This window comes from Mus caroli, unplaced genomic scaffold, assembly GCF_978045245.1.
Source record: "Mus caroli unplaced genomic scaffold, Mus_caroli_1 scaffold_10, whole genome shotgun sequence".
Classification (NCBI taxonomy): Eukaryota; Metazoa; Chordata; class Mammalia; order Rodentia; family Muridae; genus Mus; species Mus caroli.
The window spans coordinates 99,014,186-99,026,413 of NW_028227265.1; positions in this window are offsets into that span (position 1 = coordinate 99,014,186).

Below are 12,228 nucleotides of genomic sequence, written 5' to 3' on the forward strand. Positions count from 1 at the left end.
TATATATATATATACATATATACATATATACATATATATATATATGGATTCACATTGACATTTTCACTGTTTATGTGTGTGTACACTGTGCATGTGTGGATGTGTGTGCTTGTGTATTTATGTGTACTTATGTGTGTATGTGTCTGTGTGTGTATATGTCTGTATGTGCATGTGTGTATATGTGTATGTATCTGTGATATGTGTATATGTGTATATATGTATATATGTACGTGTGTGTGTGTGCTATGCTAGAAATGACCAGGACCTTGCTAATGATAGGTAACCATTGTACCACTGAATTATCTCCTTAGCTTTTCCAAAGTAATTTAGGTTTCCAGGGTTATGTGTCTTTATCACGAGCTAACCTTTCTCTTGAGGGAAGGCGTCATGTTTCCTAGGCTGACTTTGAACTCGCTATGGTGTAGAAGATAACCTTGAACTCTTGATGCTCCTGTCTCTACCTCATAAGTACTAGAACTTCAGGTGTGTAACCCCTGCAACTGGTCTTTTCAAAGTTACTCTTGTAAGGTATGGTAAGAATAACAGAAACTGGTTCTAGTTGACACCAGGTTACGTTGGTATACTGTGTTTGTGTAAGGATTAAGGTGGCGAGTCTTTTATTATCTTGTCCATTTAAATTTTACCTGCTGGGAATTTGTTTCTGATTTGTCCAATCCCAATGTTTCAAAAAGGTTAATACACAGTTTGGTTTTTGTCTGGGTAAAGTGCAACTTCAGCACCATTTTTATATATGTCTTGGAGATGGGGACCCTGTAAAAGCTTAGCCCTCCCTCCCCCAGCCCCCAAAGCCCCTCTAACTTGCTCTGCATTTCACAGCTGTGTTTCTCTGGAGAATCCTGAAGAAAATAATCAGCCTGGATTTAATTTAGGGCTTCATTACACATACTAGGCAAGCGTTCCACCACAGAGCTGTGACTATTTTCCCTAAACAGCTGAAGAACGGAATCCAGAGTGTGGAGAATGTCAGCACGTGCTCTTCCACTCACTCAGCTATGCTCCTAGTCACCAAGGAACATTTGACCTCTGACCTTGCTCCTTAAACTGTCCCATCTGCTTGTTAGGACAGTCTCCTCTCCATCGGGGCTGCCCTTACAGCCTTCTGCTTCTGTGTGGTACTGAGGGGACAGTTCATTGCCACTTGGCCTTCTTTCTCCCCTCACCACCCAGTCTTTCCCTCCGAAGGGACTCTTTGCTTCTAAGTCTTCAGAGCTATGCTGGGTGACTACTGCAGACTCCTAGCCCATCTGCATTGCCAGTCTTCATCCTCTTTGCAACCAAGTCTTACTGGTGTCTCCGCCTGTACACCTTGGAAGTGAACTCAATATCTCTGAACTGAAATCTTTTCTTCGTGTCTGCCAAATACTCCGAAACCAACCTGCGCTTAATTTCTTCCCTTCCCACATGCAATCTATTAGGAAATTCTATTCGTTTTTACCTCCAAAATAATATACCTTAAAATATCTCCTTCTCCGCCTCCTCCTCTTCCACCACACCATCTTCCTCCACTTCCTCCTCTTTCTCTCCTCCTTCTTCTCTTTCTTTTTTCCTCCTCCTTCTCCTCCTGTCCCTTTCTCCTCTTCCACCTCCTCCTCTTCCCCCTCTAACTCCTGCTCCTCCTTCTCCTTTTCTTCTTCCAGTGCGATAGACTGAATCCAGGACTTCGCCATACCAAATGACTCTTCTACCATGAAGGTACAGCTCAGTCCCCTCTCCTGTTTGCTAACATCCCCTTCTTGTGTCAAGCCCACGTACCTGAACCACTTCAACAGCCTTCAAGTAGATTTTTTTCCACTAGTGTTCACAATTTCACTTCTGTTAAAAGTTCAGACAGCACCACCTCTGTTTACTCTCATTGCCGAAACTGAAACTCATTAACATGGCTGCTCAGCCAGCCCTCCATGGTCTTTCCTGTGACCCTTGGTTCTTGTCTTGTACCTTTCTTCTCTGTTTTGCTATTCTGCAGATTCATGGAATTTGTTCTCCTTCACTCAAAGCCCTTCTTGACTTCCATATCCTTATGGCTGCCTTGCTGCCTGGTCTCCATCTCTTTTCACCCCTTCTTCTGTTGTTAGCTGGAATATCTTCTACTAGAAAAGGCATTATCCAGTCAGTTTAGTGGAAAGTCACTGCATAGCTGACCATGGTTGTACATATGAATATGCCTGTTTGTTTAATATCCATGTCTCTCAGGAGCCAATACCTTAGGAGTTAGGAATCATAAAGGTCTTGGTCACTAGAACAATATTTGCATCTAGAAGGCACACAGTTAATATGTGCTAACTGGTGAATGCATTTGAAAAATTTGACAGAGTAAGCTTACCCACGTCAGACTTCTCTACAAACGACATATTCACTGGACACCAGCTATTCCCACTGAAGTCGGGAAAATCCTCACTGGAGTCCTTTGACACAGCTGGGGTCAGTGAGGAAAACAATGGCTGCATTCGCTCATTCAGATAGCTCTTTTGTTGCTTATTTGATTGCTTTGTCTTTTTTTTTTTCACTGTTTTTTTTTTATTACATATTTTCCTCTATTACATTTCCAATGCTATCCCAAAAGTCCCCCATACCGCCCCCCACTTCCCTACCCTCCCATTCCCATTCTTTTGGGCCTGGCATTCCCCTATATTGGGGCATATAAAGTTTGCAAGTCCAATGGGCCTCTCTTTCCAGTGATGGCCGACTAGGCCATCTTTCCATACATATGCAGCTAGAGACAAGAGCTCCGGGGTACTGGTTAGTTCATCATGTGGTTCCAACTATAGGGTTGCAGATCCCTTTAGCTCCTTGGGTACTTTCTCTAGCTTCTCCATTGGGAGCCCTGTGATCCATCCAATAGCTGACTGTGAGCATCCACTCCTGTGTTTGCTAGGCCCCTGCATAGTCTCACAAGAGACAGCTATCTTTGGGTCCTTTCAGCAAAATCTTGCTAGTGTATGCAATGGTGTCAGCGTTTAGAAGCTGATTATGGGATGGATCCCTGGATACGGCAGTCTCTAGATGGTCCATCCTTTCATCACAGCTCCGAACTTTGTCTCTGTAACTCCTTCCCTGGGTGTTTTGTTCCCAATTCTAAGAAGGGGCACAGTGTCCACATTTTGGTCTTCATTCTTCTTGAGTTTCATGCGTTTAGCAAATTGTATCTTATATCTTGGGTATCCTAAGTTTTGGGCTAATATCCACTTATCAGTGAATACATATTGTGTGAGTTCCTTTGTGATTGTGTTACCTCACTCAAGATGATGCCCTCCAGGTCCATCCATTTGGCTAGGAATTTCATAAATTCATTCTTTTTAATAGCTGAGTAGTACTCCATTGTGTAAATGTACCATAATTTCTGTATCCATTCCTCTGTTGAGGGACATCTGGGTTCTTTCCAGCTTCTGGCTATTATAAATAGGGCTGCTATGAACATAGTGGAGCATGTGTCCTTCTTACCGGTTGGGACATCTTCTGGATATATGCCCAGAAGAGGTATTGCTGGATCCTCCCATAGTACTATGTCCAATTTTCTGAGGAACCGCCAGACTGATTTCCAGAGTGGTTGTACAAGCTTGCAATCCCACCAACAATGGAGGAGTGTTCCTCTTTCTCCACATCCCCGCCAGCATCTGCTGTCACCTGAATTTTTGATCTTAGCCATTTTGACTGGTGTGAGGTGGAATCTCAGGGTTGTTTTGATTTGCATTTCCCTGATGATTAAGGATGTTGAACATTTTTTCAGGTGCTTCTCTGCCATTTGGTATTCTTCAGGTGAGAATTCTTTGTTCAATTCTGAGCCCCATTTTTTAATGGGGTTATTTGACTTTCTGGAGTCCACCCTCTTGAGTTCCTTATATATATTGGATATTAGTCCCTTATCTGATTTAGGATAGGTAAAGATCCTTTCCCAATCTGTTGGTGGTTTTTTTGTCTTATTGATGGTGTCTTTAGCCTTGCAGAAGCTTTGCAGTTTCATGAGGTCCCACTTGTCAATTCTCGATCTTACAGCACAAGCCATTGCTGTTCTATTCAAGAATTTTTCCCCTGTGCCCATATCTTCAAGGCTTTTCCCCACTTTCTCCTCTATAATTTTCACTGTCTCTGGTTTTATGTGAAGTTCCTTGATCCACTTAGACTTGACCTTAGTACAAGGAGATAGGAATGGATCGATTCGCATTCTTCTACATGATAACAACCAGTTGTGCCAGCACCATTTGTTGAAAATGCTGTCTTTCTTCCACTGGATGTTTTTAGCTCCCTTGTCGAAGATCAAGTGACCGTAGGTGTGTGGGTTCATTTCTGGGTCTTCAATTCTATTCCATTGGTCTATTTGTCTGTCACTATACCAGTACCATGCAGTTTTTATCACAATTGCTCTGTAGTAAAGCTTTAGGTCTGGCATGGTGATTCCACCAGAGGTTCTTTTATCCTTGAGAAGAGTTTTTGCTATCCTAGGTTTTTTGTTATTCCAGATGAATTTGCAGATTGCACTTTCTAATTGGTTGAAGAATTGAGTTGGAATTTTGATGGGGATTGCATTGAATCTGTAGATTGCTTTTGGCAAGATAGCCATTTTTAAAATGTTGATCCTGCCAATCCATGAGCATGGAAGATCTTTCCATCTTCTGAGATCTTCTAGAATTTCTTTCTTCAGAGACTTGAAGTTCTTATTATACAGATCTTTCACTTCCTTAGTTAGAGTCACGCCAAGATATTTTATGTTATTTGTGACTATTGAGAAGGGTGTTGTTTCCCTAATTTCTTTCTCAGCCTGTTTATTCTTTGTGTAGAGAAAGGCCATTGATTTGTTTGAGTTAATTTTATATCCAGCTACTTCACCGAAGCTGTTTATCAGGTTTAGGAGTTCTCTGGTGGAATTTTTAGGGTCACTTATATATACTATCATATCATCTGCAAAAAGTGATATTTTGACTTCATCTTTTCCAATTTGTATCCCTTTGATCTTCTTTTGTTGTCGAATTGCTCTGGCTAGGACTTCAAGTACTATGTTGAATAGGTATGGAGAAAGTGGACAGCCTTGTCTAGTCCCTGATTTTAGAGGGATTGCTTCAAGCTTCTCACCATTTACTTTGATGTTGGCTACTGGTTTGCTGTATATTGCTTTTATCATGTTTAGGTATGGGCCTTGAATTCCTGATCTTTCCAAGACTTTTATCATGAATGGATGTTGGATCTTGTCAAATGCTTTTTCTGCATCTAACGAGATGACCATGTGGTTTTTGTCTTTGAGTTTGTTTATATACTGGATTACGTTGATGGATTTCCGTATATTGAACCATCCCTGCATCCCTGGGATGAAACCTACTTGGTCAGGATGGATGATTGTTTTGATGTGTTCTTGGATTCGGTTAGCAAGAACTTTATTGAGTATTTTTGCATCAATATTCATAAGGGATATTGGTCTGAAGTTTTCTATCTTTGTTGGGTCTTTTTGTGGTTTAGGTATCAGAGTAATTGTGGCTTCATAGAATGAGTTGGGTAGAGTACCTTCTGTTTCTATTTTGTGGAATAGTTTGTGAAGAACTGGGATTAGATCTTCTTTGAAGGTCTGATAGAACTCTGCACTAAACCCATCTGGTCCTGGGCTTTTTTTGGTTGGGAGACTATTAATGACTGCTTCTATTTCTTTGGGGGATATAGGGTTGTTTAGATCATTAACCTGATCTTGGTTCAACTTTGGTACCTGGTATCTGTCTAGGAACTTCTCCATTTCATCCAGGTTCTCCAGTTTTGTTGAGTATAGCCTTTGGTAGAAGGATCTGATGGTGTTTTGGATGTCTTCAGGATCTGTTGTTATGTCTCCTTTTTCATTTCTGATTTTGTTAATTAGAATACTTTCCCTGTGCCCTCTAGTTAGTCTGGCTAAGGGTTTATCTATCTTGTTGATTTTCTCAAAGAACCAGCTCCTTGATTGGTTGATTCTTTGAATAGTTCTTCTTGTTTCCACTTGATTGATTTCGCCCCTGAGTTTGATTATTTCCTGCCGTCTACTCCTCTTGGGTGAATTTGCTTCCTTTTGTTCTAGTGCTTTTAGGTGTGTTGTCAAGCTGCTAATGTGTGCTCTTTCTAGTTTCTTTTTGGAGGCACTCAGAGCTATGAGTTTTCCTCTTAGAAATGCTTTCATTGCGTCCCATAAGTTTGGGTATGTTGTGGCTTCATTTTCATTGAACTCTAAAAAGTCCTTGATTTCTTTCTTTATTCCTTCCTTGACCAAGGTATCATTGAGAAGAGTGTTGTTCAGTTTCCATGTGAATGTTGGCTTTCTATTATTTATTTTGTTATTGATGATCAGCCTTAGTCCATGGTGATCTGATAGGATGCATGGGACAATTTCAATGTTTTTGTATCTGTTGAGTCCTGTTTTGTGCCCAATTACGTGGTCAATTTTGGAGAAGGTACCATGAGGTGCTGAGAAGAAGGTGTATCCTTTTGTTTTAGGGTAAAATGTTCTGTAGATATCTGCCAGATCCATTTGATCCATAACTTCTGTTAGTTTCACTGTGTCCCTGTTTAGTTTCTGTTTCCATGATCTGTCCATTGGTGAAAGTGGTGTGTTGAAGTCTCCCACTATTATTGTATGAGGTGCAATGTGTGCTTTGAGATTTACTAAAGTTTCTTTAATGAATGAGGCTGCCTTTGTATTTGGAGCATAGATATTCAGGATTGATAGTTCCTCTTGGAGGATTTTACCTTTGATGAGTATGAAGTGCCCCTCCCTGTCTTTTTTGATGACTTTGGGTTGGAAGTCTGATATTAGAATGGCTACTCCAGCTTGTTTCTTCAGACCATTTGCTTGGAAAATTGTTTTCCAGCCTTTCATTCTGAGGTAGTGTCTATCTTTTTCTCTGAGATGAGTTTCTTGTAAGCAGCAAAATGTTGGGTCTTGTTTGTGTAGCCAGTTTGTTAGTCTATGTCTTTTTATCGGGGAGTTGAGTCCATTGATATTAAGAGATATTAAGGAAAAGTAATTGTTGTTTCCTGTTATTTTTGTTGTTAAAGTTGGCATTCTGTTCTTGTGGCTGTCTTCTTTTCGGTTTGTTGAGGGATTACCATCTTGTTGTTTCTAGGGCGTGGTTCCTGTCCTTGTATTGGTTTTTTTCTGTTATTATCCTTTGAAGGGCTGGATTCGTGGAGAGATAATGTATGAATTTGGTTTTGTCGTGGAATACTTTGGTTTCTCCATCTATGTTAATTGAGAGTTTGGCTGGGTATAGTAGCCTGGGCTGGAATTTGTGTTCTTTTAGTGTCTGTATAACATCTGTCCAGGATCTTCTGGCTTTCATAGTCTCTGGTGAAAAATCTGGTGTAATTCTGATAGGCTTGCCTTTATATGTTACTTGGCCTTTTTCTCTTACTGCTTTTAGTATTCTATCTTTATTTAGTGCATTTGTTGTTCTGATTATTATGTGTCGGGAGGTATTTCTTTTCTGGTCCAGCCTATTTGGAGTTCTGTAGGCTTCTTGTATGTTCATGGGCATCTCTTTCTTTAGATTTGGGAAGTTTTCTTCTATAATTTTGTTGAAGATGTTTGCTGGTCCTTTGAGTTGAAAATCTTCATTCTCATCCACTCCTATTATCCGTAGGTTTGGTCTTCTCATTGTGTCCTGTATTTCCTGGATGTTTTGAGTTAGGATCGTTTTGCATTTTCCATTTTCCTTGATTGTTGTGCCGATGTTCTGTATGGAATCTTCTGCACCTGAGATTCTCTCTTCCATCTCTTGTATTCTGTTGCTGATGCTTGCATCTATGGTTCCAGATTTCTTTCCTAGGGTTTCTATCTCCAGTGTTGCCTCATTTTGGGTTTTCTTTATTGTGTCTACTTCCCTTTTTAGGTCTAGTATGGTTTTGTTCATTTCCATCATCTGATTGGATGTGTTTTCCTGTTTCTCTTTAAGGACTTCTACCAGTTTGGTTGTGTTTTCCTGTTTTTCTTTAAGGACTTGTTACTCTTTAGCCATGTTCTCCTGTAGTTCTTTAAAGTCCTTCTTGATGTCCTCTACCATCATCATGAGATATGCTTTTAAATCCAGGTCTAGTTTTTCAGGTGTGTTGGGGTGCCCTGGACTGGGCGAAGTGGGAGTGCTGGGTCCTGATGATGGTGAGTGGTCTTGGTTTCTGTTAGTAAGATTCTTACCTTTACCTCTCGCCATCTGGTAATCTCTGGAGTTGTTATAGTTGTCTCTGTTCAGAGGTTGTTCTTCTGGTGATTCTGAGTATCCTCTGTCAGCAGACCTGGGAGACAGGCTCTCTCCTCTGAGTTTCAGTGGTTAGAGCACTCCCTGCTGACAAGCTTTCCTCTTAAAGGGAAGGTGTACAGATATCTGGCGTTTGGACCTCCTCCTGGCCGAAGAAGAAGGCGGAAAACAGGACCTTTCCCAGATGCTGTGTTGCTTTGGCAGGTCACAGAAGCTGTAGGCTTCTGTGGTGCACACTCTCAGCTGTGCAGACTAAGTTCCTAAGTTCAGTGGAGTCCTGGATCCAAGATGTGCTCCCTGCTCCTGAGGCAGAGGGCTCCTGTGCAGGGCAGACCACTGTCTTCCAGCTAGGAGGGTGCCGGATGTCTGTGGCCCCAAAAGGGTGCTGCCTAAGCGGCTCTGTGGCTCCCGCCTGTCCCAGAAGCTGTCTGCCTCTGTGGTCCTCAGTCTTACCTGTACAGACTAAGTTCAGTGGAGTCCCGGAGCCAAGATGGCGCTCCCTGCAGGGCAGGTCACTGTCCACCGGCTGGGAGGGTGCCAGAAGTCTGCGGCCCCAAAAGGGTGCTGCCTCAGCGGCTCTGTGGCTCCCGCCTGTCCCGTCCCAGAAGCTGTCTGCCTCTGTGGTCCTCACTCTAACCTGTACAGACTAAGTTCGGCGGAGTCCCGGAGCCAAGATGGCGCTCCGTGCAGGGCAGGTCACTGTCCTCCGGCTGGGAGGGTGCCGGATGTCTGCAGCCCCAAAAGGGTGCTGCCTCAGCAGCTCTGTGGCTCCCGCCTGTCCCAGAAGCCGTCTGCCCCCGTGGTCCCCACTCTGACCTGTACAGACTAAGCTCGGCGGAGTCCCGGAGCCAAGATGGCGCTCCCTGCAGGGCAGGTCACTGTCCTCCGACTCTTGATTGCTTTGTCTTTTAAGACTGGGTCTCCCTGCATAGTCCTAGCTGGCCTGGAACTCACTATACAGACCAGGTTAGACTCAAACACGCAGTGATCCTCCTGTCTCTGCCTCCTGACTGTTGAGATGATATAACCCAGCTATGGTTTATGATATCTCCCCCCCATGTGTGGGTGAATTATGTTTATAGGTGCATGAGCATTTGAGTGTAACCATGAGAGGGCCAGAGGGTTGACATCAGAGTCTTCATCAATCTCTCCTCATCTTATAAATTGAGATTGAGATATACAGAGTCTCTTACTTGTACCCAGAGCTCGTGAATTTTGCTTGTTTTCTAACTTGCCTCCTAAGTACTGGAATTACACAGTAGGTTGGGACCACACACACACACACACCACATACACACACACACACACACACACACACTGACATTTACATGGGTGTCAAGGACTGACATTCTGGTCTTCACACATGTGTGACAAGTAATTTATCCATGCAGCCACCAGCCAGTCCATTGTGTTGTATCTTATTCAGTCTCCTTATGGGCTGTCTACCTCACTAAGACCTACAAGAATAGCTCATAACCATTAGGGCTTTGGTACTCTCATGTACGTGCCTGTGCATACTTAACCCCATTCTGGGGCGTTTCCTATGATCACCATTTATAGATAAGGAAATATGTGTCCAGCACAGCTTAGAACTTGACCTGACTGAGGTGAGGAGGAAATAAAGGACAGAAAGACACACAGACATGTCTAGAAGAGCTGAGGTCAGATGGGCCTTGCTCACGTCAACTATGCAGGTCCACTCAGGACTTCATTCTCTCCTTACACACTCACTTGGGCATCCCTGACTTCCCACGGGAAAATTGAGCTCAAAAGATGGAGGAACCAGCTGGTATGAGGACACACATTTAAGGTTTGTGCTGGATACATAGTGAGTTCAAGGCTAGATTTGGGGCCCCTAAAACACTGTTTCACACGCACACACCCTTGATAACATTTTTTTTTTTAAAGAAAAAAATCGAAGCGCTAGACTGTGAACTCCTAGTTAGTTCGAGGAAAGGCTTGCTTTAAACTCATTCCTTTGGATTCCAGTTTGAGTTTGTTTACTCCACTGCATCTCATAACAAGTAGAGAAGAGCATCCGTATTTTCCTCAAACACAGCCACATGGTATCACTGATTCTTGGCAGTGGACCCTTTGTTTATAAAATATTGGGAACTCTGGGGTTGGAGAGATGGCTCAGTGGTTAAGAGAACTTGCTGTTCTTCTAGAAGGACCCAAGTTTAGTTCCTAGCATAAACATACACACGCCCATAAATAAAATACTTTTCTTCTTCTTTTTTTTTCTTTTTTCTTTTCTTTTTTTTTTGAGACAGGGTTTCTCTGTGTAGTCCTGGCTGTCCTGGAACTCCCTCTGTAGACCAGGCTGGCCTCGCACTCGGAAATCTGCCTGCCGCTGCCTCCTGAGTGCTGGGATTAAAAGTGTGTGCCACAACTGCCTGAATAAAATACTTTTTACTTTAAACTTTATTATTAAAAATAAAATGTTAATGGGCCGGGCAGTGGTGGCACACACCTTTAATCCCAGCACTCGGAAGGTGGAGACAGGTGGATTTCTGAGTTCGAGGCCAGCCTGGTCTACAAAGTGAGTTCCAGGACAGCCAGGACTATACAGAGAAACCCTTTCTCAAAAACAAAAACAAAAACAAAAAACCAACCAAACAAACACAAAACAAAATAAAAAACAAAATGTTACAAATAAAAAAAAAATCACACATGGAAATAAACCAGACACAGGGACTATACAACTCAATGAACTTCAATCCAGTTGGAATAAAATATATAAATAAAATACTAAGGACCAACTGTCTTGTATTTGCTCATGAGACAGAATGGCCACCATTTCAAGGTCAGTGTGGAGCAAATGTAGTGAGATCCTGTCCCTAACAAGCAGACAAAGCTCATTTCTGCCTTGAGATCCCAGTATAATCAAGAAGAGTCCATGAATCTTAGGTCGTTGTTTTGCTTTCTGACAATCCCTTGGCCTAGGTGACACAGAGGGAGGGAGGGCAGAGCTACTTGTGGCCTGGAGTGAAGTCATCACCTGCCTACAGGTGGCCAGCAGAGGGCCTTCTGTGGGAAAGGTGCGTCCAAGATGACAGGCCCATGGAGTACATGCCAGGGGTCATGGTGTTTAGTGCCTAAGTTCAAAGGCTCAGCCTTGCTGGGAATTGGTGAAGAGAGGGCAGCTTTGAGGTTTCAGCACAGGGCTGGGAGTCCCTCTTCTTCGAAAGTGATAGCTTGAGCAAAACTAATATAGAACCATTTTGTCTTTGTGCTCACTTCATGGCCTTCTCTTCCTAACTAAGACTTTAAGCTAATTGTTTCATATGTATGCCCCACTGTTTTGTATGTAGATTTTAAGCTTCCAAGGTATGTAAATCCAAGAAGCCTTCGAATCCCACTTTCAAGATGCCTTAGGGCTAGGATGTAGTTCAGTGGTACAGAGCTTGTCTAGCACAGTCCCGGCTTGGACTCCCCAGCACAGTTTGTAAAAGTGCTGCTTTAGCTATCAAAAGATTTCATGTAAAGTCACTTTAAATAATCGGTAAAACTCCCTGGCCCATGGATGGCCATTGTTCAACTCTGTGTGCGAAGCTTTCCAACTTGCGAAACATATAATCCATCGCCTGGTGGTTCAGCCCGTTTCTCGAGTGTCCCAATCTGAAGGTGTAACTTTTGACTCCTATGAACTGGGGATGGACATTCTGGATTTCTGTCTTGGCTGCGTTGTCAGCATATAAGAACACTCTGCCCCTTGGCTGAATGATCAAGTCAGGGATTGCATTTTAAGCACGAGGAAACACAGATATTTTCCCCCCTTTGTCGGCATTCTTCTCAAAAGGTTGCTCACAGTGGTGCTTAAAAGATAATTCTAGCTTGCTAAATTTAGGGTGTGGATCAAGTCCAAAGTGAGAATACTCCATTGGTAATTGTGCAAGGAACGTTAATACGTGCAATGAGGAAGGTTGTCCTGAACCCCTAATGATCTTTCCCTCTCTCTGACACATAACACATAATTTAACAAGATTCAAAGTTAACTGAGCTGGTG